Source organism: Megascapheus bottae, chromosome 4 (genome assembly GCF_031878675.1).
Source record: "Megascapheus bottae isolate mThoBot1 chromosome 4, mThoBot2.hap1, whole genome shotgun sequence".
NCBI lineage: Eukaryota > Metazoa > Chordata > Mammalia > Rodentia > Geomyidae > Megascapheus > Megascapheus bottae.
The window spans coordinates 74,819,341-74,845,848 of NC_143512.1; the positions used below are offsets into that span (position 1 = coordinate 74,819,341).

Sequence of the window (26,508 nt, forward strand, 5' to 3'; positions counted from 1 at the left end):
AAAAAACAACAGCCATGCCTGATACAAAAAATATAATAAGACAGTTTTTAGATTTGCCACATAGATTTTATTGCATTATGATTTTAGAAATATTATCTAATGATCAAATGTCACTCAAAATTCCAGATTTATGTAAACAAAAAGAAAATATAAAGTACTCCCTGGATAATATGCTCAAAAAAGCAAGTCATCAGGATTCAGTGGAAAATTACTAGGTAGATATTACTTATGCTGACATTTGAACCATCACCTTGTAAGGATATTTCAAATTCAGAATTAGGTTATTTATGTTACAAACTTTTCTATGCTTTGAAACACAATGAAATTATGAGAATAAACTCTATCCAACCACATTCTGCACTAGGGATAATATTGCTCTCTAACTTGATTATACTGTCTTGTCTGAAAACAGGGAAGAAAATGAAAATAGGAACAATTCTGTTTGTTCATTATTTTATTAGTGCTTCTGCAGGCAGCTTTCTAAGGTTTGCATATGCTTTTATTTAATCGTAGTAATGACCTTACCAAAAAATGGTAAAGCAAAATGCACATATTTCTAAAAGAAGAAACTCAGTCATATGAAATAATTTCCTTAAAGTCACAGAGTCAATCAGTGAGAATAGAATTTAGAATGTTTCAGTCTTTCTGTGAGGTCAGTGTTTATATTTTCAGTAGTGCCAAGATTATTTTTTGTTATTATTGGTTGTGAGTCTTGAACTCAGGGTATGGGCACTGTTCCTGAGCTCTTTTGCTCAAGGCTAGAACTCTATTACTTTCAGCCACAGTGCCACTTCCATTTTTTTGAGTGATTAATTGGACATAAGAGTCTCAAAGGGGGGTTTCTGCCTGAGCTGACTTCCAGCTATGATCCTCAGATCTCTGCCTTTTGAGTAGCTAGGATTACAGATGTGAACTACCTGCAACTATGCTAGTGCGCAGATTTTTCTGAAGTGCAGTAACAGATGTAAAAGAACTTATCATCTTGCCCTATAACTAAAACATTGGTATGTATCAAAATTTTGTTTCTTCCAAACACTTTCTCTCACACACTGAAATTCTGTAGAACTAACTTAGTACACTATCACATGAGAGAAGCAAAGATATTCTTGCATTTCCTTGAATTCCTACTGCAAACTTAGTATTAAGGTAACGGGTGACTCTCAAATATTAACACCAGCAATTCTTATTGGTAAGGAATGTGAGTATTTTGTAAGTGCTCTATTCATGGGTCTTTCATCATATGAAACAAGTAGTGCAATTTTGGCAAGCCACAAATGGAACTTAAGGGGCTGGGAATATGGCTTAATGTTAGAGTGCATGCCTATCATGCATGAGACCCTGCGTTTGATTCCTTAGATCCACCTAAACAGAAAAAGCCAAAAGTAGAGCTGTGGCTCAAGTGGTAGAGTGCAAGCTTTGAGCAAAAGAAGCTCAGGGACAGTCCCCAGGCCTTGAGTTCAAGCTCCAGGATTGATAACAATTTTTAAAAATGGAACTTAAATATTAATTTTGAGAAATACTTGCTGCATTCTCCCATCCTAATGCACTTCTTTTTCTATATAAATAAAGAAATGCTATTTGGAATAACCCATCTTGAACTAATTTGCTTATGTAAATTTAAAAATCATTAATCTGTGAGCACATCAGTTTTGGAAGTGTTTCCTATATTATTTGTATTCTGAACACTTTAAACTTGATAATGCAATCAATGCTCACTGAATTAATAACTTCATTAGCTGAAATAACTGAATTATTTTGATGATTTTAATTTGTTAGATTTTTTTCCTTTGAGAATGCAAATGCAATTTGAACAAATAGGCTGTGTTTTGCTTTTGTTGGCATATAGAAATTAGGCTGACATATTTGTTTCATTATTAAGTTGATAGCAGAAATGAAATATACAAATGGGAGGAAAGATATCACAGACATATAGAAATTTCCTTATCTCCTTCCTACTCAACAAAAAACCAGGAGCCAACTAATGCAGTATGAATAAATAGAAGAACTTAATGTACTGTGTTCTGCACTTCAAGTCCAGGAACAGTCTGAGCAATCCTTGCAGCCAGCTGTGATGCAGGCACAGGTGCCAAGTGAGTTATGTAGGCACAAGTATGGATAAGATGCCTCAGTGATGAAACATATGTCCACAGAAAACAAGGAGTTTGGGCACAAACAACAGAGTCATTTTCTTCATGAGCAGCAAAGTGCTCAAATAAAAAAGAGAGATTAAAAAACAAAAACACTGGCCTTCCAATTGCTCTATAGTGCCAATAGTTTAATCAACATATAAATAAGGGGTGATTAAATTGCATTACTGCAAAAATCATATTTTACATAATGCTTGGTTATTAAATACGTTCATATATGTATCATAGATTTGGAGTCAAAAGAACAACTTAGGATAACATATGATGTAACGGATAATAATATATTGGGATTTGATAATATATTGGAATTTTAGGAAAATAACAAGGAAAAATAGTCAACCCTTGGCTTTAAAATAACACATGTGGATCACCAAGAAATCCAGAAAGAACAAAAGGGAAATAATTGTACAATTTGTTTAGAGAAGTCCTGTCTCACTCATCTGTGGAAAATGGAATAAGATAGCATAGAGGAGAAAATAGCTTGAGAATTGTGGGTTCTAGAGGGAGTATTTTTATTTTGGAACAAAATTGAAAGACAGGAAAGATTTTATTTAAGCAGGGGATAACTCTATTGAGAGTTTGCTACACTTCTCTAAATGCCTCTATGGAAATTCACACTAATGGAACTTACCCATGATTTATGTAGTACTGATGTTTCCATTTCATGTTGAAGAAAATTTTCAAGGAAATAGTAGAAGCAAGGTTTGATTGTGGTCTGTTCAACTCTCAGCCATTCTATATGACTAACACAAGACCAATTAATATACAAATGTAGGGGGGAAATCCCAATGTCTAAAACATATAATTGAATAGAAAATTACTATAGTGAAAGAAGCACACTTCCTCTTTCCCTATTTGGATCACCTTTGGAAGGATAGCATGGTATAAAATTAACCCTCAAAATCAACTGCCAAAAAAAAATCAACTGCCTTCCTCTATGCTAACAGTGAGAGGAACGAGGCAATAATCAAGAAAGAAACTCCTTTTGCAATAGCCTCAAAGAAAATAAAGTACCTAGGAATTAACTAAGAATGTAAAGGACCTTTTTGAAGAAAACTTTAAAACGCTGAAAAAGGAAATTAAAGCAGAACTAAGGAAATGGAAAAACCTCCCATGCTCCTGGATTGGAAGAAGCAGCATTGTGAAAATGACAATCTTGCCAAGGGCTATCTACAAATTCAACGCAATGCCCATCAACATCCCAATGGCATTCTTTAAAGAAATAGAAGAGGCAATCCAAAATTTCATATGGAATAATAAAAGACCCCATATAGCAAAAACACTTCTTAGCAGAAAGAACAGCGCAGGAGGAAGTTCAATACCAAACTTTAGACTCTATTACAGAGCTATAATTATCAAAACAGCTTGGTACTGGCACAAGAACAGGCCTGAAGACCAGTGGAATAGAACTGAGGACCCAGATATTAAACCACAGACCTATGGCCACCTAATCTTTGACAAGGGAGCCAGAAAAATAGAATGAAAGAAGGACAGCCTCTTCAACAAGTGGTGCTGGCAGAACTGGTTAAGCACCTGCAGAAAACTAAATTTGGATCCTTCTTTGTCACCCTGCACTAGAATTAACTCCAAATAGATCAAAGACCTCGAGGTAAAAGCCAACACAATGAAAACTTTACAAGAAGGAATAAGAGACAGACAAGGCTTCCTTGGCACAGGCCGAAACTTTCTCAATAAAGACCAAGGAACACAACAAATCAGAGAAAGGCTGGATAAGTGGGACTGCATTAAACTGCAGAGCTCCTGTAGGGCAAAGGACATAGCTAACAAATTAAATAGGAAGCCTACAGAATGGGAGAAGGTCTTCACTAACCATACAACGGACAAAGGCCTCATATCGAAAATATATCAACAACTCAAAAAACTGAATCACTCCAAAACTAATCTCCAAAGTAACAACCATCCCATTAAAAGATGGGCCAAAGCCTTAAAGAGAGTCTTCTCTGAAGAAGAAATAAGAATGGCCTAGAGATACATGAAGAAATACTCAACATCTCTGATCATAAAAGAAATGCAAATCAAAACAACTCTAAGATTCCACCTCACTCTAGTTAGAATGGCCAGGATCAAGAAAACTAACAACAGATGCTGGAGGGGATGTGGCCAGGAGGGATCACTACTACACTGTTGGTGGGAGTGCAAACTCGTTCAACCACTATGGAAAGCAGTATGGCAATTCCTCAAAAGACTAAACATAGGACATACTAAATCCACTAGCTCAATGATGTTCATTGCAGTACTATTTACCATAGCAAAGATATGGAACCAACCCAGATGTACCTCAGTTCATGAGTGGATCAGCAAGATGTGGTATTTATGCACAATGGAATTCTATGCTGCTGTCAGAAAGAACGACATCACCCCATTTGTAAGGAAATGGTAAGACTTAGAAAATATCATATTAAGTGAAGTAAGCCAGACTCAAAGGAAGATAGGCTCAATGGTTTCACTCATTTGTCATAGTCAGTAGAAACCTTGGGCTCTCCTAGCAGAGATTTGCAATAGAGCAAAACCTAGATACATAAAGCCATACAGTATGTTGCTAAATGAAAGGACCTATAGGATATAAAAACAAAAGTCATATAATGAGTGATTGTTGTCCTTTATGTACTATGTTATCTCTCATTTCTTTTGCTGTCCCTTTGTTATCTCATATTTTTACAGTATTTCACTTTGTTATCTGATATATTGTATATATGCGTATTTGGTTATTTGAAATTGGATAGGGAAGGGGGAAAATAAGATGGGGGATTGGGGATGGGGGGGAGGGAAATGGGGACCAAGACATGAGAAAGGGTATAAATGTATGCGAAGTAATGCACCTTGTATCTGGCAAATATAATGTAACTCTTCTATTAATTACAATAAAAATATATGAAAAAAAGAAGCACACATTCTTCCAATATTACAATTATTAAAAGAAATAACTTCAAATGGTTAATTAAAATGCAAATTGAAGGGCAAGGTTTATAGTTCAGTTGTAGAATACTTGCCCAGCATGGGGAAGGTCTAAATTTACTTTCTAATATCACATACATACACACACACACATGTGCGTGTACATATACTATAAATGAGGAAATTAACAGCATGATAATATCTCTGGCTGATTTTAAATGAAAATATTATAGAGTGATTGCTTTTTTCAGTACTTTTAAAATATGACATGCATTACATTGTTTGTAATTTTTGTGGATTAATTGTTACTTTCTGAGTTTCTAGGTTGTGTCCTTCAGTGCCTCAGAGATGCTAGGAAACTGCTCCATCAATAATCTACTTGCCTCAATTGTACATCACTCAATGTATTCACTAAATTTTACAATGCACCCTGAGTATTTCTGTGGTATAGAAAAACACATGACCAAGACTAGCACTTAAAAATAGCTTTACAATTTGAGAAATAACTTCACAAATGAGTGAAAACATGCAGTATTTGGCTTTTCAAGATTAGATTATTTCACTCAACATGATTATCTCAACTTCAATCCATGTTTCTGCAGATGACATTATTTTTTTATCTTAGAAATATTTATATATGTTGGTGTATATCTGTTTGGGGTGTGCAATAATAATGCAGAATGAGTACACAAACTTAGAGGAAGGGATATATTCACTTAAATTACAAATACATGGACACTCCCAATGAAAACCTCATGTCATTCAGCCTTACAGTAATTCAAATAAAGTATAAAATTGAAGAAGTTACTTCCCAAGTGAATTTCACAATGGCATCAGGAAAAATGACATTAAGAAATACATATGTATTTTTAAAATCATGTCCTTGAGTAAACAAAATGCTTACATAAGAAAAAAAAAAAGGTGGTAGGCTGAGAATCAATTTAAGTCTCCAATGACATTAGAAAGGATTATGATTGACAAGAATTATGTGATCTGTGCATTGTGAGACTGCTTGTGAATTACCTGAGGAAATGTAAAATACCATATCAGATAAATCTTGTCAATTATCAGGGTGGTGAAATGTTACAGGTCTCTGGTTTTCCCATAGTTGCCTGTGGGGCCCTCTCTTTATTTAATCCCCATTAGAATGATTTCTGAAAGGGAAATAGGAAGGAGACTAAGCTGTCTTCCCAGGGCCCTCCTGCAATAACTTTGATAAATGATGCTTTCGGCACTGGAGAGACATTTATAGGGTCTTTGGAACCATACGAATAAACAATGTTAAAATAAACAGTGAAAGGTGCTAAATCAACAAAAATGCCATGATTTCTAGATTTATCTTAATAGGTAAAAGGTCTGCAAATAACAGAATCAATGCCTCATTTACTTCTTCCTCAACCATATATTCCATGATGATTTCTTTCTAGTTCAGAGTTTATTTCACAGTTCTGTCTAGTTATTTCTCATTTTCTGGTGTAAGTCATTCTTCAAATTGTGAGGGATTCCATGCTAAGATTACTCTAAGACACTTCGGCAATTTTCTTATGCTATAATACTTCCATCAAGGAAATATTTATTCTATTTGTTTATAGACCACTGTATAAGCATGATTCCAGTTTCTGGTAGCTTACACATCTAAGGAAAAATAAATAAAATCCCAATGTCACATCTTTTAGCTCATTTAAAAAATATAGACTTTAAAAAATAAAAGTAAATTTTTTGCCAGTCCTGGGACTTGAACTCAGGATCTGAACACTGTCCTTGGGCTTTCTCAAGGCTAGAACACTTGAGCCACAGAATCACTTCCGGCTTTTTCTATGCCTGTGGTACAGAGGAATAAAACCCTGGTCTTCGTGCATGCTAGGCAAGCACTCTACCACTAGGCCAAATTCCTTGCCCCCAAATAAAAGTAATTTAATAAAATAATATAAACATAATTAAAGTAAATCATCAAGTTTTATATGCACTAATAATGAATTTTATACCAAAATTCATCCTGTCAATGTATGAAGTTAGCATAAGGAAGCCTGCCAAATTTGTCGACCAATAAGATCAGGTGGGCCTTGTAAGAAGTATAAGAAATAAATAGAGGTTATTCTGATTAAAATAATTATGAATATACAAAATGCCATGGTAAAACACCTTGATAAAATGAATATAAGATTAAAATAACAATGCTCTGTTGGGGAATTAATAGCTATGGAAGTGAAAGAGTGAATGGAGAGAGAGAGAGATAGTAAAAGTGAAGATGATTGGTATACTTAAAGTGCACATTTGAAAATAGAGCAATGAAAGCTATTGACAATTTTCTAAGCAGCTAAGGAGAAGTAGTAAGAGTGAGTTTGTTTGGGATATATCCTTTGCTTGGATGAAAGTATTACAATGAAACTCCTTTGTAAACTAATATATGCTAAGTAAAGGATTTGTACACTGAGGATTATCTAGGCTTTAATATATATATATATATATATATATGTATTTTAATGGCTTGCACTCTGGTCCTGGGAACTGTCCCTGAGCTCTTCAGCTAAAGGCTACAGCCTTTGAGCCACAGCACGCCTTCCAGTTTTCTAGTAGTTAATTGGGGATAAGAATCTCACATTTTTTAGTGTCTGGACTGGCTTTGAACTGAGATGCTCAGATCTCAGTTGCTAGGATTACAGGCGTGAGCCACCGCGCCCAGCTGATTCCATGTTTTTACTACTCAAAATGAGCATGGTTTTGCTGTTAGCTTTGTGTGAATTTGTTAGTGGCACAATTGGATAAATGCCCAGGGGTAGAATTCCTGGGTCACAGGGTAGCTCTATGTTTAGTTCATTTGAAGACCCACCATACTGTTTTCCAGAATGTTTGAAAAAGCTTACATTCCCACCAAAAGTGTAATGGGTCAAAATTTCCTAAGATCTAGAATCACAGTGAATCAAAGACTTGATAAATAGGATTGCATTAAACTCAACAGGTTCTGTATGGCAAAGGATAGGAGAAGCTTTTTGTCAGCCATACACCAGATGATATCCAAAATAAACTTATATTTTAAAAAATGAATTCATCAAAAAATAAACCCTCTGGGCCGGGAGTCTGGCCTAGTGGCAGAGTGCTTGCCTAGCATGCACAAAGACCCGGGTTCAATTCCTCGGTACCACATACATAGAAAAAAGCTGGAAGTGGTGCTGGGGCTCAAGTGGTAGAGCTCTAGCCTTGAGAAAGTCCAAGGACAGTGCTCAGACCCTGAGCTCAAGCCCAGGACTAGCAAAAACAAAAAATAAAATAAAAATAAAAATAAATAAAATAAACCCTCTGCCAAATGCCGATGCCTCACACCGGTAATAATAGCTACCAAGGAACCTGGATGTGAGGATCATGGCTCAAAGTCAACCCACGCAGGAAAATCACTAAATTATCCAAGAACCCAGAAGTGGAGTTGTGACCCAAGTGGTAGATAACTGGGCTTCAGAAAAAAAAGCTCAGGGACAGAAATCAAGCCCTGGCCAAATTACACTAATAAATAATCCTTCAAAGAAACAACAATCCAATTAGTAAATGGCCATCCTAATGAGAGACTTTTCACAAGGTGAAGAAAAAATGACCAATAGATGCATCAAGAAATATTCAACATCTGTTGTCATAAAGGAAATGCAAATCAAAACAAACACTGGCAAGGCTGACACTTTTTTTAAATTTCTTAGACATGCCTACTTTTGTATGTATATATGACTGAACTTTACACAGGGCAAAATATTTTCCAGATGTAGTTGAGGTAAAGTCAATAGGATCCATTTGTTGCTACACTTTCCTATCCAATCTGGATTTACTAATCATGTACTTTTTGTCAGTATAGGACTTTTCACTTAGAAAAATTTTCCCTCCCTGGATAGGCTGATACTCTAATACCTGTGTTATCAGACTAGCCTAGAGAATTTTGCTAATATAAAGGAGTAATTCAGCCATTTTGTCAAACTAATATATTCGTGCACAGAAACAAAACAATGCTCAATTCAAAATAACTACTGCTTCCTTTGCATTAATTATACTCTTTTTAAATAATTTTTTATTGTAATTAATAAAAGGGTTACATGATATTTGCCAGATAGAAGGTGCATTAATTCACATACATTGATACACTTTCACATGTCTTGGTACCCATCACCCTCCCCCCCACCCACCACCCACCCCCCATCTTGGTTTTCCCCCCTTCCCTATCAAATTTCAAATAACTAAAATACAAATAAATTCAATATATCAGATAACAAAGTGAGATACTGTAACAATATGACATACCCAAGAGACAGCAAAGGAGATGAAAGATAACATAATAGATTAAGGACAACAATCATTCATTCTATGGCTTTTGTTTCAGTATCCTGGAGGTCCTTTCAATTAGCTTCATATTATATGGCCTTATATATCAAGGTTTTGCTCTATTGCAGATCTCTGCTAGTAGAGCCCAAGGTTTCTACTGGTTATGACAAATGAGGTAAACCATTGAGCCTAAGTTCCTTTGAGTCTGGCTTACTTCACTTAATATGATCTTTTCTAAGTCTTTCCATTTCCTAACAAATGGATCGATGTCATTTTTTTGGACAGCAGCATACAATTCCATTGTGTACAAATACCACAACTTGTTGATCCACTCATCAACTGAGGGACATCTAGTTTGGTTCCATATCTTTGCTATGGTGAATAATGCTGCAATGAACATTGTTGTGCTAGTGGATTTAGTATGCCCTAGATTTTGGATGGTTGGGTAAATGCCAAGTAGTGGAATTGCTGGGTCATATGGGAGTTCTATGTTTAGCCTTTTGAGGCACTGCCATACTGCTTTCCATAGTGGTTGAACGAGTTTGCACTCCCACCAACAGTGTAGTAGTGATCCCTCCTGGCCACACCCCCTCCAGCATCTGTTATTATTCGTTTTCCTGATCCTGGCCATTCTAATTGGAGTGAGGTGAAATCTTAGCGTTGTTTTGATTTGCATTTCTTTTATGACCAGAGATGTTGAGCATTTCTTCATGTATCTCTAGGCCATTCTTATTTCTTCTTCAGAGAAGACTCTCTTTAAGTCTTTGGCCCATTTTTTATGGTTCTTATTTTTAGTTTTGGAGTGATTCAGTTTTTTGAGTTGTTGATATATTTTAGATATGAGGCCTTTGTCCATTGTTTGGTTGGTGAAGATCTTCTCCCACTCTGTAGGCTTCCTAATTAGTTTACTAGCTATGTCCTTTGCCATTCAAAAGCTCTGCAGTTTAATGCAGTCCCACTTATCTACCCTTTCTCTAATTTGTTGTGATTCTTGGTCCTTATTAAGAAAGTTTTGACCTGTGCCAAGGAGGCCTAGTGTATCTCCTATTCCTTCCTGTAAAGTTTTCAGTGTGTCAGCTTTTACCTCCAGGTCTTTGATCCATTTGGAGTTAATTCTAGTGCAGGGTGACAAAGAAGGATCCAAATTTAGTTTTCTGCAGGTGCTTAACCAGTTCTGCCAGCACCACTTGTTGAAGAGTCTATCTTTCTTCCATTCTATTTTTTTTGGCTCCCTTGTGAAAGATTAGGTGGCCATAGGCCTGTGGTTTAATATCTGGGTCCTCAGTTCTATTCCATTGGTCTTCAGGCCTGTTCTGGTGCCAGTACCAAGCTGTTTTGTTAATTATAGCCCTGTAATAGAGTCTAAAGTTTGGAATTAAACTTCCTCGTGCGCTGTTCTTTCTGCTAAGAAGTGTTTTTGCTATACGAGGTCTTTTGTTATTCCATATGAAATTTTGAATTGCCTCTTCTATTTCTTTAAAGAATGCATTGGGATATTGATGGGTATTGCGTTGAATTTGTAGGTAGCCCTTGGTAAGATTGTCATTTTCACAATGTTGATTCTTCCAATCCAGGAGCATGGGAGGTTTTTCCATTTCCTTAGTTCTGCTAAACTCCTGGAAAAAGAGCAACAAACCAACCCTAATCCCAGTAGAAGAAAGCAAATTATTAAAATCAAAGCAGAATTAAATGATTTGGAATCCAAAACAACTATAGAAATAATCAAGAAAACAAGGAGTTGGTTCTTTGAAAGAATTAACAAAATTGACAAACTCTTAGCAAATCTTACCAAAAAAAGAAGAGAGCATACCGAAATAAACAAAATCACAGATGAAAATGGTAATATCACGACAGAAATTACCAAGATCCAGAATATCATGAGGGAATACTTCTCAAACCTTTACGCCAACAAATTTGAGAATCTAGAAGAAATGCATTCATTCCTAGCCAATATTAACATACCCACACCAAGAAGAACTAACCCAACTCAACAGGCCTATTTCAAGCACTGAAATAGAAATGCTAATAACAGAGCTTCCACCTAAGAAAATTCCAGGAGCCAGATGGATTCACAGCTGAATTCCATAAGGTCTTCAAAGCAGAGCTCACACCAATACTCCTCAAGCTCTTCAACGAAATTGAAAATGAAGGTTCTTTACCAAACTCATTCTATGAAGCCAGTATAACCCTCATCCCCAAACCAGACAGAGATTCATCAAAATAAGAGTACTATAGACCTATTTCTTTGATGAACATCAATGCAAACTTCTCAACAAAATACTGGCCAACCGTCTACAACAACTCATCAAAAAAATTATACACTATGATCAAACTGGATTCATCACAGGGAAGTAAAGGTAGTTCAACATACGCAAATCAATTAATATAATTCAACACATCAACAGGAACAAGGACAAAAATCACATGATTGTCTCAATAGATGCGGAAAAGGCATTTGACAAGATCCAACACCCCTTTATGTTAAAAGCTCTGGAGAAACTAGGAATCCATGGAACATTCCTCAATGTAATAAAGGCTGTGTATGAGAAACCCACTGCTAGTATTACACTTAATGGTGAAAATCTAAAGCCATTCCCTCTAAAATCAGGAACGCGACAAGGATGCCCACTTTCTCCATTACTCTTTAACATAGTACTAGAATTCCTAGCCAGTGCAATAAGGCAAGAAGCAAGCATAAAGGGGGTCCAAGTAGGGAAAGAGGAAGTAAAACTATCCCTCTTTGCAGATGACATGATTCTGTATTTAAAGAATCCTATAGACTCTACTCCCAAGCTCCTTGAGCTGATTCAAAACTTTGGAAGAGTAGCCGGCTATAAAATTCACCCTCAGAAATCAACTGCCTTCCTTTATGCCAACAGTGAGAGGAACAAGGCAATACTCAGAAAGCAACTCCTTTCCCAATAGCCTCAAAGAAAATAAAGTACCTAGGAATTAGCTTAACTAAGAAAGTAAAGGACCTTTTTGATGAAAACATTAAAACCCTAATTATAGTCTTGTATGTCAGTTTATCTGTTTTGGGAAATGTAGAGGAAGATCATGTAATTGGTGGAACAAAATGAAAAATAGAGCAGTAATATTCACTAGTGGCTGTGTTAAAAATGAACTATCCCACTTTTGGAGAAGAGGGGTAAGGAGGGAAAACCTGGGGAAAACTGAAGGAAGACTACACATTGTTCAAAAAGAAATGTAGGCCAGGAGTTTGGCCTGCTGGGAGAGTAATTGCCTAGTATGCATGAAGATCCAGGTTTGATTCCTCAGTAGCACATACACAGAAAAAGCCAGAAATGCTGCTGTGGAGCGAATGGTAGAGCTCTAGCCTTGAGAAAGACCAAGCACAATGCTCAGACTATGAGCTCAAACTGAGGACCGAAACTGGCAAAGTAAAACAAAAAATAAAATAAATAAATAAATAAATAAATAAATAAATAATTTATATCATATTTAAAATTAAATCTAAAATATGTGCAATACTTCAACCAGTTATTTATATTCTTTTAATTAAGATGCATTAAGTAAATTAAAAAATGGCAAAAAAGAAATAAACTCATTACCTCATTATGTACCTGTAACCCTTCTGTATATTACCTTTACAACAACAGTAAAGTTAAATTAAAATACGCAAGATACACTGATTCTTACTGAAGCTGCTATTTCTACAGAGAAACTTTTTTTCCCTAACAGGCAAATTTTAAGTAGAAATTTCAAGAAATGAAGATTCAATCAAGCACCCTATTAGCCACTTTTTGTAATAATTGGCATTTCTTACAATTTGTTAAATACAAGATTGAGTTCAATTCCTTTTTCTGATTGTCATCATTATTTCCACTTTCCCACCCTGACCTTTTGTTGAGTGTCCTCCATCCAAGACCTAGCATCATAGCTATTACTGAAGTCTGTGGGGTCAATAAGGCCATAAGTTCACACTCTTCACGGATCATTTTCTGGTACTTTTCATTTTGTAAAGGGACTTCTCTCTGGCCCTTGAGCCCACTCAAGGACCATTTAAATGGTTTCCTTTGACTCACACTCCTCATCAGCTGTCCTCACCTACTCTTTGTCCTCAAAAATTCACTTCAAAATGTTTCTGTACTCTTTCCTTCATTTTTCTATCCACTGTTAAACGCAGGTCAGTCTGCCAATGTGCCCATGTTGAGGTCTTTGCTCTAATCCATTCTGCACACTGCTCAGGACACATCATTCTCGACGTTGCAAAGGCATTTGCCACTGTGAGACATTTTTCTACTCTGCAGAATATTTTTTGTCTCCTGGAATAGCTAGTGCATAACCCTGGTATTTATCTTTTCTTGATTGTCTTTGCTATACTTTTTGTCTTCACCTCATGTTAGTGATCATTGTTTGAACATCTTTTGGACACTCAGTTCTTTCCTAACCTTTTGAACTTTGCCAGGTTAAAAGATCTACAGGCTTTCTTTATGCTAGCCACCCTTATAATGCTGTTCTGGACTATTTATCTAGTACACTGAATGATGACTGAACATGACTGAGTCTTAAGAAACATGCTACACATATGTTCAAAATTGCACTCCTAGAATTTAACAAACCAAATAAAAAATTGAATTGATTACCTCCAACAACTTTTCCCTACTGTATTTCTGCCCCACACTTTGTGTCCTCTTCTATTCCTCCTTTACTTACACACATCACATCCCATCAGCAAATACTATCAGTGCACTCAAGATCTAAATCCAGCTCTGAACTTACATGTTTACCTAACTTTTTGCAATTATCGATACCCTTGATTCCATGATTGCTTCACAGTTTCTATTTAAGTCTGTCAAGTTACAACTTAAGATTATGCACACTTCTTTAAATTTTCTCAATATAATAAAATACCAAATATTTAATGATTCATATTTCTTTAAATTATTTGGCTCTTGTTATAGCTCTTATTACTTCTCCTCTCATGTTTATTATTTATCTATTAGATTATTAATTCATTTTGCTTTAGATGAGCTGTCCCTATTGACTTACCTCGACCTAAAAAGCTTTAATGCTTTTGCATAGTTCTGTTTCTTTCAACCACTTTTACTATAATTATCTCCAATGATCAATGCCATTTCAGAAAAAAAAGTACACATATATAAGCATATGTGTATATATATGATAAAAGATATGTGGCATGTTATTTACCAAAATTTTATAATATACAGTAATGGTTATTGGAAATCCTGCAGATCAATTGACTCTGCCATAGGTTTACATTAATTGTTCACAAAGTTATCCATCCATACATATTGCTACAATTTGATGAACTCTGACAAGCTCTCTCTGTAAATAAATGTTTGATTACAGTCTAATTCTGCAAACTTACTTCTCAGGGCACTGACAAATGTACTTAGATCTTTTTCAAATCTGTGTCAATAATTTTATTTACATTAGTTTATAAATAATTATACTTGATTGAAGTCCAGTTGTTCATCAATAATATGAGCCATTTTGGGACAATATGAAATATGTAGAACTCTATTTCTTTATGGCCTTACTATTCAAAATGTTATAGTTGCATACTTTATATTAGTCTAACTTATCTATGTTTTTATCTTTACATGTTCAAATCTGGGAGCTCAATCCACATTAATAAATTAAGTGGGGGGTGTTATAGTATTTTCTGATTACTATGGAGAAAATGTTTCCACAATCACTGGGTGTCAAGTTGCCATGACAGCACCACTTTTTGTGGAACTGATGTACTTCTTCCTGTAGCATTTGCTCCGAACCAATGAAGTAGAGATGAGGCACATGGTAGGAACACAGAGAGAAGTCACAGGCAGTGATGCTATTCAAAAGTGGTAGAGTGTTCACACAAAGAATGTTTTCAAGTAAGACATCACTTTTCTTGGAATTAGGTTGTTAATATTTTTGTTTTGTTTACATGTGTTAGAAATGAATTCTTGGCCTTGGACATTTTATGTAAGTCCTCCAAGACTCAGAGTACAATTGTTTTCAACATTGCCTATGTTGGTAAGTAATCCAGCCAACCTCTTGAAAATTAAAGAATCAGAACTTCCAAGTCATGAATCAAATTCTTAATTTCACCACGAGTGGTAAGAAACAAAACAAAACAACTAACAACTATGCTATGTGATACACAAATGTGCATGCATGCATGCGCACACACACACACACACATACACACACACACACACACACACACACACACAGTGATTGCTCAAACTCGATAAAAATGCCTGGATTCTTGCTGGCATTCTGTAATTACTAAATTATGAGTGACTGTACATAGGTCTTGATAAAGAGAATTTCAAGATCACTCTTCAAGTTCATTCACTTGCCCTTGGATAGTGGCTATTCATGGCATCCTTTTTCTTTTCTTTTCTTTAAACTGGTTGGTCATGGACTCAGAGCTTGGGTGCTGTTCCTGCACAGTTTTGCTTGAATATAATGCTATGGAATTTTGAGTCATGACACCACTTATGGTTAATTGTAGATAAGAGTCTCATGGGATATTCCTGCCCAGGCTGACTTTAAACCACGATGTCTGGATCTTAGCCTCCTGAGTAGCTAGACTTAAGGCACGAGAAACCTGGACCCAGTCATCAAGGACATTTTTTACTTGATGATGATTGCTATGATTATCATTCTCAAATACATATCATAAAGTAGCTGGGATATTAAAAAGGGAAATGACATATGAAAGCATTGATAGGAAAGTTTTGCTTGTGGGAAATAGTTTTCCTCATTTGTTAAAGCCTTGTTTAATCACAATCATGAGTACTTAATGTAAGAATTAGAGATATTTGGAGCTTTTATAGCTTACCAATGTTGACCAGATGTGAACAAAGGGAGTTTCTTTTTTTTTTTTTTTTTTGCCAGTCCTGGGCTTGAGCTCAGGGCTTGAGCACTGTCCTTGGACTTTCTCAAGGCTAGCTCTCTGCCACTTGAGCCTCAGCACTACTTCTGGCTTTTTGCTGTGTATGTGGGGTACCGAGGAATCAAACTCGGGTCTTAGTGCATGCTAGGCAAGCACTCTACCACTAGGCCAAACTCCCAGCCCCAGCAAGTTTCTTAACATTCTGTCTGCATCTAACTTTTAATAACAAAATGCACAATACAGAAGATACGATATTGTAAACATTCAGGGACAATGCTTGTTTTCAAGTTCAATGTTCTTTGTATACTGATCTTTCTATTAGTATTCATACTCTAATAATGTTGAATTTCTTGAACTGAATGCTGCATTATCAAGTTGTTTCCAAGTGGACGCGCTGATCTGTCTCTCTGTCTCTGTCTCTGTTAATATCTCTCTCTGTCTCTGTCTCTGTCTGTCTCTGTCTCTCTCTCTCTCTCTCTCTGTCTTTCCTCCTGAGGGAAGCTATATATGCATAGCAGCAAATTAAAACAATTCTGATCATGGTAATAGCATAACTGTGCAATCAAAGTCAAGCAAAAATAAAATGCACCAAATGTAAGATGGACTGCAGCTACTGCTATGTACATTTATATTTAATTAATTTATGCTTAGTAAATTTCCCATGGAAGTTATAAAAGAATGATATCTACAATTTCTGTTTATCTTAAAATCTTCCACATTCACCTTTTCCATGCCTATATCTGAAAAGGAGGGAGGACAACAAACTTGGTTGTAATTGATTGTAAACTAACCATTTTGTGGTAATGGAGAATAATCAACTGTTAATTGTATTCAAGCTACTTTAAGTGGTAAGGCTATGTTTGAGTTGTATAAGTCAAATTGAAATAGCCTTTTAAAAGGTTGTAATGCAACATCTATATCATCAACAGCAAAGCAATCTTTAGAAGATAGTTTCTCTCTTTAACAGAATTTCTTTTCAGTAACTGTCTTTATTTCTTCTTATAAGTTGCTGCAGCATCAGTGGTTTATTTTGATAGTGAAATTTATATTGCTTTAGAAAATTGATGTTTAATTATAAATATAGAAACCAATGTTTCAATAACATTTCAAAAGCACATTGATAGTCTAACAACTTCTTATTCTGACAACTTCTGTTTTTTTAAAAAAATATTTAATAGCAATGTAAGACTACTGTAGAACTAGACAACCATTTGGCATTTTTACTGATGTAATTACATGTGAATTGTCCACTCAAATAATAATGCTATGTAGATATTCAAGTAGTGACTTTTTGGTGCTTAATATATTCTGTATTATCCCTTTTTACAGTAAAATTCAGTTGCCTCACTGCAACAGTAACTTTTCATACTCCGAAAAATTAAATTATCTTCGAAATATAAAAAAGTTTGAAATGCATACATTCCCATTTTCAGTGAAAAGAATTAAACATAAATCTGTCCATTTTCACATTTCTGAAGTATTTATGAACAATATAGTCTTGAAAGGCGCATAGTCTATTTTGGTTGCTACATACCATCTCATATTAGCTGGAAATGCTGATTTTTTTCTCTACAAAAAGAGACAAGGCAATTATAATTTTGTTTCCAAGATTTGTTTTAAAGTGGCATTTGTAAAAGATGTTGCTTTCATCCAGAAAAAAGTGTCATTTTGCTAGTTACTGAGAGCAGTAAGCAACAGAATGAATTACTGAAGAAAAGGAATTTGCATATTAATTAGGGATCATTTATGTGACTGAAAATCAACTTATACATATCTACATATATGTAAATATACATACATGTATATATAACTTGGTATGTACACATAAACATATGTATATGTAGATATATGTGAGCATATATATATATGACATAGACAAGAATTACTAAGACAATACATCTGAAACAGCATTTAGCAGACTAATTCTAGCTTTCATTTCATTTATCCATTAACTCATATATTGATTAGTAAGGGAAAGTTGATCTACACAAGAATTCTGAGGAGCTGAGATCACTACTTCAGATAATTGAGTATTATGACTACCTCTTCAATGTTGGAAGCAAACAATAGGTATTTTATATATTGAGAAATAGGAAATGTTTGTGCTCCTTGAATTGCTGATATTCTTATTTTTGTTGCTTATTGTTTTTTTTAACATTTTTGAAGGTACTGATATTTAAACACAGGGCTTTATTTTGTTTGAAAGTACCAGAATTTGAACACAGGGCTGGTCTAATACTTTAAACATATATTTTTCTTTAGTTATATTTTCAATAGTATCTTAAATTTATATCTTGGTCACCTTGGGATAAGAATGCCTCATTTATGCTTCACAGGAGCTGAGATGACAGGGTTATACCACCATACCCAAGAATTTCATTTTGCTTTGTTTTGTTTATATGTTGAAAGGACACCTCATCCATTTTTTTTCTGAGATGCCCTCTATTATTCTCTCAATATCTATCTATAGAGTGCACATGATTATAATCATGAGCTACCACTCCTAACCATAAGTAAAATTTATGCCTATAGATTATTTCACACACATACACACCACACATGCACAAACACAGATACACACACACACACAGATACACACACACATACACACACAGAGTTGTCAGTGAATAGTTCTTAGGTGAAAGGAAGTTACAAAATATGCAAAAATGCATTATGACACCACTTTCATGCTTAAATTAGGTTCCAAATAAAACACATCAGTCATTAAATTTAATTTAATGAATAAAGCATTTTAATGTTTTTACATAACAAAACGGTTTTGATTCCAGAATAAATTAATGCATCATTTTGGAGTCTACAGGCATGAAACTGAGGTATATGTAGGAGTCTGAGTGCTGTAGATGTGGTCCTAGACAAATCTTCTCTCTCTCTTTCTGGTTTGTGGAGTGTTCCTCTTTCTATGTGATATTGTCATTCTGTGGATGCATACCTAAATGTACTAATTTATATGATTCCAGTCATACTGAATAAAAACTGACATTATTGCCTAACTTTAACTTGTTTACTTATCTTTCCATTACTGAGCTTTGCATTCAGAGCCCTCTGCTTATAAAGTGAGCACTCTACCATTTGAGCCATAACCAGCAACATTTCTCTGTTAAGCCATTTCTCTAATAGGCAACCACTGACTTCTCTGGCTGAGATCTGGCCTGAAACATTGATCCTTGAACCTCTGCCTCTTAAAGCTAGCAAGAGAGACACATACCACTGCTCAAAACACATTTTCCAGATGCATTTTATTCACCCACTCAATTTACAGAACATAGTTGCAATATTGACAGGCTTTTGGTTTTTTTTGAATTGTGACAAGCACACTTGAGGTGAAAATCAATACTCTTTAGGAATTCAGTGCATCGTACAGAACTGTTACCTGCAGGAATAATGTCCTATACAAATATCTCTAAGACCTCCTCATCCTGCATGTGAATACGTTTATGTTCACTGAAGATCAGCTCCCCATTCACTTTGCCCCTGGGTACCTCAGTTGTTCAGCCTGATTCTGAGGATTACAGACATGGCATCTGATTGCAATCATGCAGAATTTGTCTTTATGTGACAAACTCATTTCACTCAGCCCATGCTTCATACATCTGATCGTATATGACAGGATTTTCTTTTCATAGCTTTCCATTGCATGCATATTTTATTTTATTCACTTATTTCCCAGTAGTGATTTATATTGTTTTGATAACTTAGCTATTGTTAGGAATGCATCAATGCACAAGAAGGAGCAGGTATCTTTTTTAAAATATATTTTATTGTAATTAATAGAAGGGTTACATTATATTCACCAGATAGAAGGTGCTTTGCTTCACATACATTGATACCCTTTCTCATATATTGGTCCCTTTTCCCTCCCCTCTACCCCACCCCTCATTTTGTTTTCCCCCTTCCTTATCCTATTTCAAATAACCAAATAAACATATATATATATATATAATATATCAGATAACAAGGTAAGATATTGTAACAATATGAGATAACCAAGGGATAGCAAAAGAGATGAGAAATAGCATAGTACATTAAGAACAACAATCCCACATTATATGGCTCTTGTTTCTATATCCTGGAGGTCCTTTCATTTAGCTTCATATATGGCCTTATGTATCTAGGTTTTGCCCTATGGTAAACCTCTGCTAGGAGAGTCTAAGGTTTATACTAATTATGACTAAGTATAGGCCTCCCCTATGACCCAGAAATTCCACTCCCTGGCATTTACCAAATCATCCTGAATCAAGGACATACTAAATCCACTAGCTCAACGATGTTCATTGCAGCACTATTTACCATAGCGAAGATAAGGAGCCCATCCAGATGCCTCTCAGTTGATAAGTGGATCAACAAGATGTGGTATATACAATGGAATTCTATGCTGCCATCAGAAAAAACCACACTGCCCCATTTGTAAGGAAATTGAAAGACTTAGAAAATATCATATTAAGTGAGGTAAGCCACACTCATAGGAACATAGGCTCAATGGCTTCCCTCTTCATTTTTGTCGGTCATGGGACTTGAACTCTGGGCCTGGACACTGTTCCTGAACTCTTTAGCTCAAAGTTATCGCTGTACCCCTTGAACCACAACACCACTTCTGGTGTTCTGGTGGTTAATTGGAGATAAGAGTCTCATTGACATTAGTGCCTGAGATGGCTTTGAACTGCAATCTTTAGATCTCAGCCTCATGAGTAGCTAGGATTACAGGCGTAAGCCACCAGCACCCAGCCACAGGTATCTTTGTGAGATACTTACTCCCCATTCTGCTATATGAAGAAATATTCAACGTCAACCAACAGGAGAGGACAAAACACTAAAATGTCCAAATATAAGCAATGGTTGTTATGGGACCCTCACACAGTGTGAGAAGGAATCCAAGATAGTTCAACCACAGTGGACAATATTGTAAGAAATCATAACAAAAGCAAAAAGATAATTCTACTTTGACCCAGAAATGTCATTTGCATATATACTTCTAATATCATTGACTGATGAATTGTCTAGATAAAGTATATGGCCTCTGACAGTAAGTTTGCTATCAAAATGAATGTCTCATTGTTTATATATACATATATAATATTAAATATCTTAATATATATTAAATATTAAAATGAAATGTTATTGTAGCACTACTCCAACACATAGCAAGAAGGAAGATAAAGCTGTTATTTTCTAAGGCCCTATATGTACTCCACATACTCTCCTTCTGAGACCCCATGTTGTTTTTACTCATGGATATTGGATCTTAGAAATGTTTTGGTTTTTTGCCAGACGTGGGTCTTGAACTCAAGACTTGAGCACTGTCCTTGGGCTTTCTCAATGCTAGCACCTTACCACTTGATCCATAGCAGTGCTTCTGGCTTTTTCTGTGTGTGTGGTACCAAGGAACTGAATCCAGGTCTTCGTGCATGCTAGGCAAGCACACTACCACTAGGCCAAACTCCCAGCTTTGATTCCTACAAACTTTTAGGATAGAAAGTGTAGCAGCAAACACTAAGCCTTAGCTGCATATGCTGGATGATTTGTGGATCTCCTGTGTCTGACTATGCTTGGGGATTTTTTTATTCTCAATTCTGGCAACTCCTCATCCATAAAATGAAGCCCAATAGGAAGTATTATCACAAAAGGACTCAATGTGATAAGCAGCATCAGTGTTTCCTAGTGCCAGTCCTGGTTTAAATACACAATCACTGTTGATAATTCTGCTGTAATACAAGTAAGCAACCCTTCTGGGGTTTATTCCCAGATAAATCTACATTCAAAGTTAGTGTAGATTTCCTTATCTTCCATTTCAAACTCTTTCAGTAAGTGTTGGATGAAGAGTCACTGTGCTGAAAGACTGACAGTATACAGAACAGTTCACCTTCAAAAAAAATGGACTCTACATTTTGTGGTGGTGATACAACACATCCTAGAGAAGCCATGGTTGAAAATATACATGACATGAAAGTATTAAAGATCAATAAAAAGCAAATCATTCAAATCCTGAACTATGTTTAGCGACATACCAAGGCAACCATATCCTCTTGATTTCACTTTATGTATGTTCCCAAATCCAGAGTGAATTTAGGTTACTCCTCTCTCTGTCTCTGTCTGTCTCTGTCTCTCTGTCTCTGTCTCTCTGTCTGTCTCTGTCTCTCTCTCTCTCTCTCTCTCTCTCTCTCTCTCTCTCTCTCTCTCTCTCTCTCTCTCTCTCTCTCTCTCTCTCTCTCTCTCTCCCTCCTGTACTCTTTGTCCCTTTTTAATGTTAGTAGTACTATTATATTAAGTTTGGCAGGATATTCCATGAGACTCTTTTCTCCAATCAAGGCATTCAAGAAAAAGCTGGTAGTGGTGCTTTGGCTCAGGAGGTAGAATGCACTCCTTGAACACAAAGAGTCTCAGGGGCAGCACTCAGGCCCTAGGTTCAAGCTCCAGATCTGAAAGAAGGAAAAAAAAGATGATAACATTGAGAAATTCTGAGTACAATTTCAGATTTAAAATTTTGGGATATAATGATTTACTGGTGTTATTTTAACTCTGAGCTTTCTGCTTCAAAATGTATGTGGAAAAAAAGCATATGTAGGCACGGGAAGTGCTAGATCACACTTCCTTCACATAGCATGTGACTTTCTTGTTTTCCTACTCTAGCTTCAATAGTAAAAAGAGAAAACTTTTACAAGGAGAAAAATTTGTGTCTACCTACTACAGCATTATGGTTTCTAACTTCATAAATTTATGACTGCTTGAAATAAATCCCACCATCCTTTTAAATTTAAGTATCTCAGAGTTTCTTTAAAATAAATGGCATACCAAAGTATAAATAAATTATGAAATTTACATAAGCATCCATTAGAAACTAGTCTCATAGATCCTAAATGTTGCTGTCAACATAACAATAATGTTTTCATATCAGGTCTAGTAATGTTTGACAGCTGCATCAGTTAAGCAACCATTTGAAATTTCAGTCATTTCCCAAAGGAAATGTTCATTTTAATCAGTGAAAGCATGATCAAATATTACCACACTTACATTTCCCAATGAATCCCAAGCCATGGGTATTAAGGATCCACATCTTTGTGCAACCTCGATGTTATGTCCATAGAGTCTTGTCTCCCCATACATTCTTCTAAAACCTCAGACAATGCAGAATACCCCATACCCCATGAATAATGTTTTGATCATAATAACGTTCCCCTGACGTCTTACTTTTGTTTGCTGTTTAATAAAACACATTGTCTGTATTACCTAGCTTTCAGATTTGTATGACTACTTCTATGTCAGTGAACCCGGCATTCATAACATCCTCATGTCAGGACTAAATGTGAAATGTCACTGTATTCCTTCGGACAATTTACACAGACCTGAATCCATTGGTGAAGAATAAGGAAGAAAAGTAATTTCTGAAATTATCTATGAAATAAACATGCCTTTCACTGCAACTAAATTTATGTATTATCTATAGGAGCTTTTCACTTTCAGTCTTATTAACCAATGAATTATATTTGTGGGTTGCTTTCATCTTGAATTCTTATTTAGAAAAGTTCTTAGATGGATTTTTCTTTGGAGAAGTTCTACTATAGGAATATATTTCAAAGAATATAAACATGGAGTAGGCCAATAGTGAGATTCAAAAATAATATTTATAACCACTGGTAAATTTTCAATGTTATGATCTTGTATTCAGCAGAGAGTACTTCTAAGTTACAAGCCTTACATATCAACCTGATTTGAAACAATAAGTCAGAAAGTAATTTGTGAGCAGTGATATGCCTGCAATCATTTACCAGGAATATAATAAGAAACTAAACAAAATGTTATACAGGTAATCACATCCTGTTGACTTAACCCAATATCGCAAGAGAATAAAAGAGAAAAATTCCATTCAAAATGTCGCAGTAAATATTGCTAGTGAAAGGAATTAGACACTCAGAATTCAGCCTTGTCATTCTTCCATCATAAATAGGAAATAAGATTTTTATTGTAAAACAAATAGGCAAATGTAATCATTCATAGTTATTAATAATATCCCTCTGTATTTTTAACTTATTAAATGAAAAGGCCACATGATTTATCTTTATTAACTCTGCAAAACAACAGGAAATCATATTGCAATTACTGGGTATGTAGTTACCAGGACATATGCCAGAACATTCAGTTAACTAAGCAAAATATTATTTGTTATATAAATTTCGTGTGTTAGCTGCACTTTCTGTTTCTGAACCAAGTACTTAAGGGAAATAATTTAAAGAATGTCTTACTTACAGTTTACCATTTCAAAGGTTTGAGACCAAAGTCAGATGAGTTCCTTGTTTGGTCTGAGGTGAGACAGAACATCATGACCACAGAAACATGTGTGAAGCATCCTGTATCATAGCTGCCAGAGAGCAAAGGTGGAGAGGAGAGTCTTAACATTGACTAATGAGGTTGGGAATTAAGATGAGGGAGATGGACAAAGGCCAAGAGGAATAGTGGAAAACTACAATATATGGGAAACTGGAGAGACTGAAGACAAGATAGAAAGTAGGAGTGTGGTAGAGATGACAGAAATGGAGGCATAATTAAGATGCAGTGTACATATAAATTGATATCATCATATGAAACTCCCTTGTACAACTATCTCAAGAAAGCAATAAGAAATTAACAAACATACTAGCAAATAAATAAGAGCCTTTCAAATGAAATCATTGATATCCCTAATATAAGAGAGGAGTTTTCTGATTTCCTTTCTCTGATCCTCTTGAAAGACTGCTCTTAAAATTGTCTTTTTAATAAGTATAGTTGTGACTGGGTATGTAGACTAGTGGTAGAATGTTTGCCTAAAATATAGGAAGCCCTGGATTTGATAGGTTGGCACCAAGTATATAGGAAAAGGCAAAAGTGGCATTGTGGCTCAAGTGGCAGTGAGCCCTAACCTTGAGGAAAAAGTGTCCAGGAAAATGCCCAGGCCCTGAATTCAAGCCCCAGACTGGTTAAAAAAACAAACAAACAAACAAAAAACATAGCTCGGGCTGGGAGTTTGGCCTAGTGGTTAAAGTGCTTGCCTAGCATGCATGAAGACCCAGGTTCAATTCCTCGGTACCACATATAGAAAAAGCCAGAAGTGGTGCTGAGGCTCAAGTGGTAGAGCCCTAGCCTTGAGAAAGTCCAAGGACAGTGCTCAGGCCCTGAGCTCAAGCCCAGGACTGGCAAAAAAAAAAAAAAAAAAAAAAACACAGCTGATTTTTATTTTTAATGACTAGAGTTAATTTTATTTAGATTTTTAAAAATATTTATTTACTTTTATTAAGTACTATGGGGTTTCAATCCCAGAAGTCCAGTTATGAGTATGATGCATTTTGATTAGCGTCACCCCTTTCTATGTCTTTCCCTATCTTCCCCATCTGATCCTTTAAGTGTTCGTGTTCACATTTTACAATGCATACGATGATTCCATTTGTTTGCCCTTCTGCTCTCCTCTGCCATTTCTCACTCCTTTCTAGAACATGTTTCAGCAGCCTAATAATAATTTTCTTTAACTGTTTGGTAATAGGGAAAAGGAGTTAGTATAGTAACCCTTAGTTTATTTGTTTGTGTTTATATTCATTTAACCCAGTATATATTATCACATATGTTTGGATTATAGATATAACTTCCACATATGATTGACTTCCTTTAACATTATTTTTTTCTAGGAAATGATATAACTGCATTCTTTCTCATAGAGGAGCAACATTTCATTAAATATGTGCACCACACATTTAAAATCCACTCATCCACTGTAAGGCAGATATCTGGGCTGTTTCCATAAGTCGACTATGTGCCTTCATCAAGGAAGTGCATTTTTTACATTTTGTAAAACATCAGTTTAAAGGTGCTGGGAGTTTGGTCCAGTGGTAGAGTGTTTGCTTAGCATGCACGAAGACTGGGGTTCAATTCTTCAGTACCACATACATAGGAAAAATCCCGAAGTGGTGCTGTGGCTCAAGTGGTAGAGATCTAACCTAGAGGAAAGCCTGAAGACAGTGCTCAGGCCCTGAGCTCAAGCCCAGAACTGACAAAAATAAATAAATAAATAAATAAATAAATAAATAAATAATCAATTTGATTATTTTATTGCAAAGAATATCCTTGGCAATCCTTACTTTTCCCCAACTTGAGGCAATGCCTATTCTTGTACATTCTTAGAAAGGCAATCTTAATTTTTTTCAAATGCTAAAAATAACACACATTCCCTTTATAAAACATTTTCATAAATCCTTTGCTTATTCATTTATATATCAATTCAAGTCCTATTTATGT

At 35.5% G+C, this 26,508-nt stretch overlaps 1 protein-coding gene across 2 annotated transcripts in view; it reads left to right on the forward strand.

Annotated features, from left to right (window-relative positions):
* Positions 1–26,508, forward strand: part of Cdh18 (cadherin 18) — a 355,549-nt gene that overhangs the window by 237,107 nt on the left and 91,934 nt on the right. The window contains exon 1 of one of the 2 annotated variants that reach the window (XM_090332103.1): positions 923–1,004. The exons of the other annotated variant lie outside the window; for it this stretch is intronic. The gene's annotated coding sequence lies outside the window, so the exon portion shown is untranslated. Of the gene's footprint in view, positions 1–922; positions 1,005–26,508 lie in introns of those variants that run through there. 2 annotated transcript variants of the gene reach the window in all.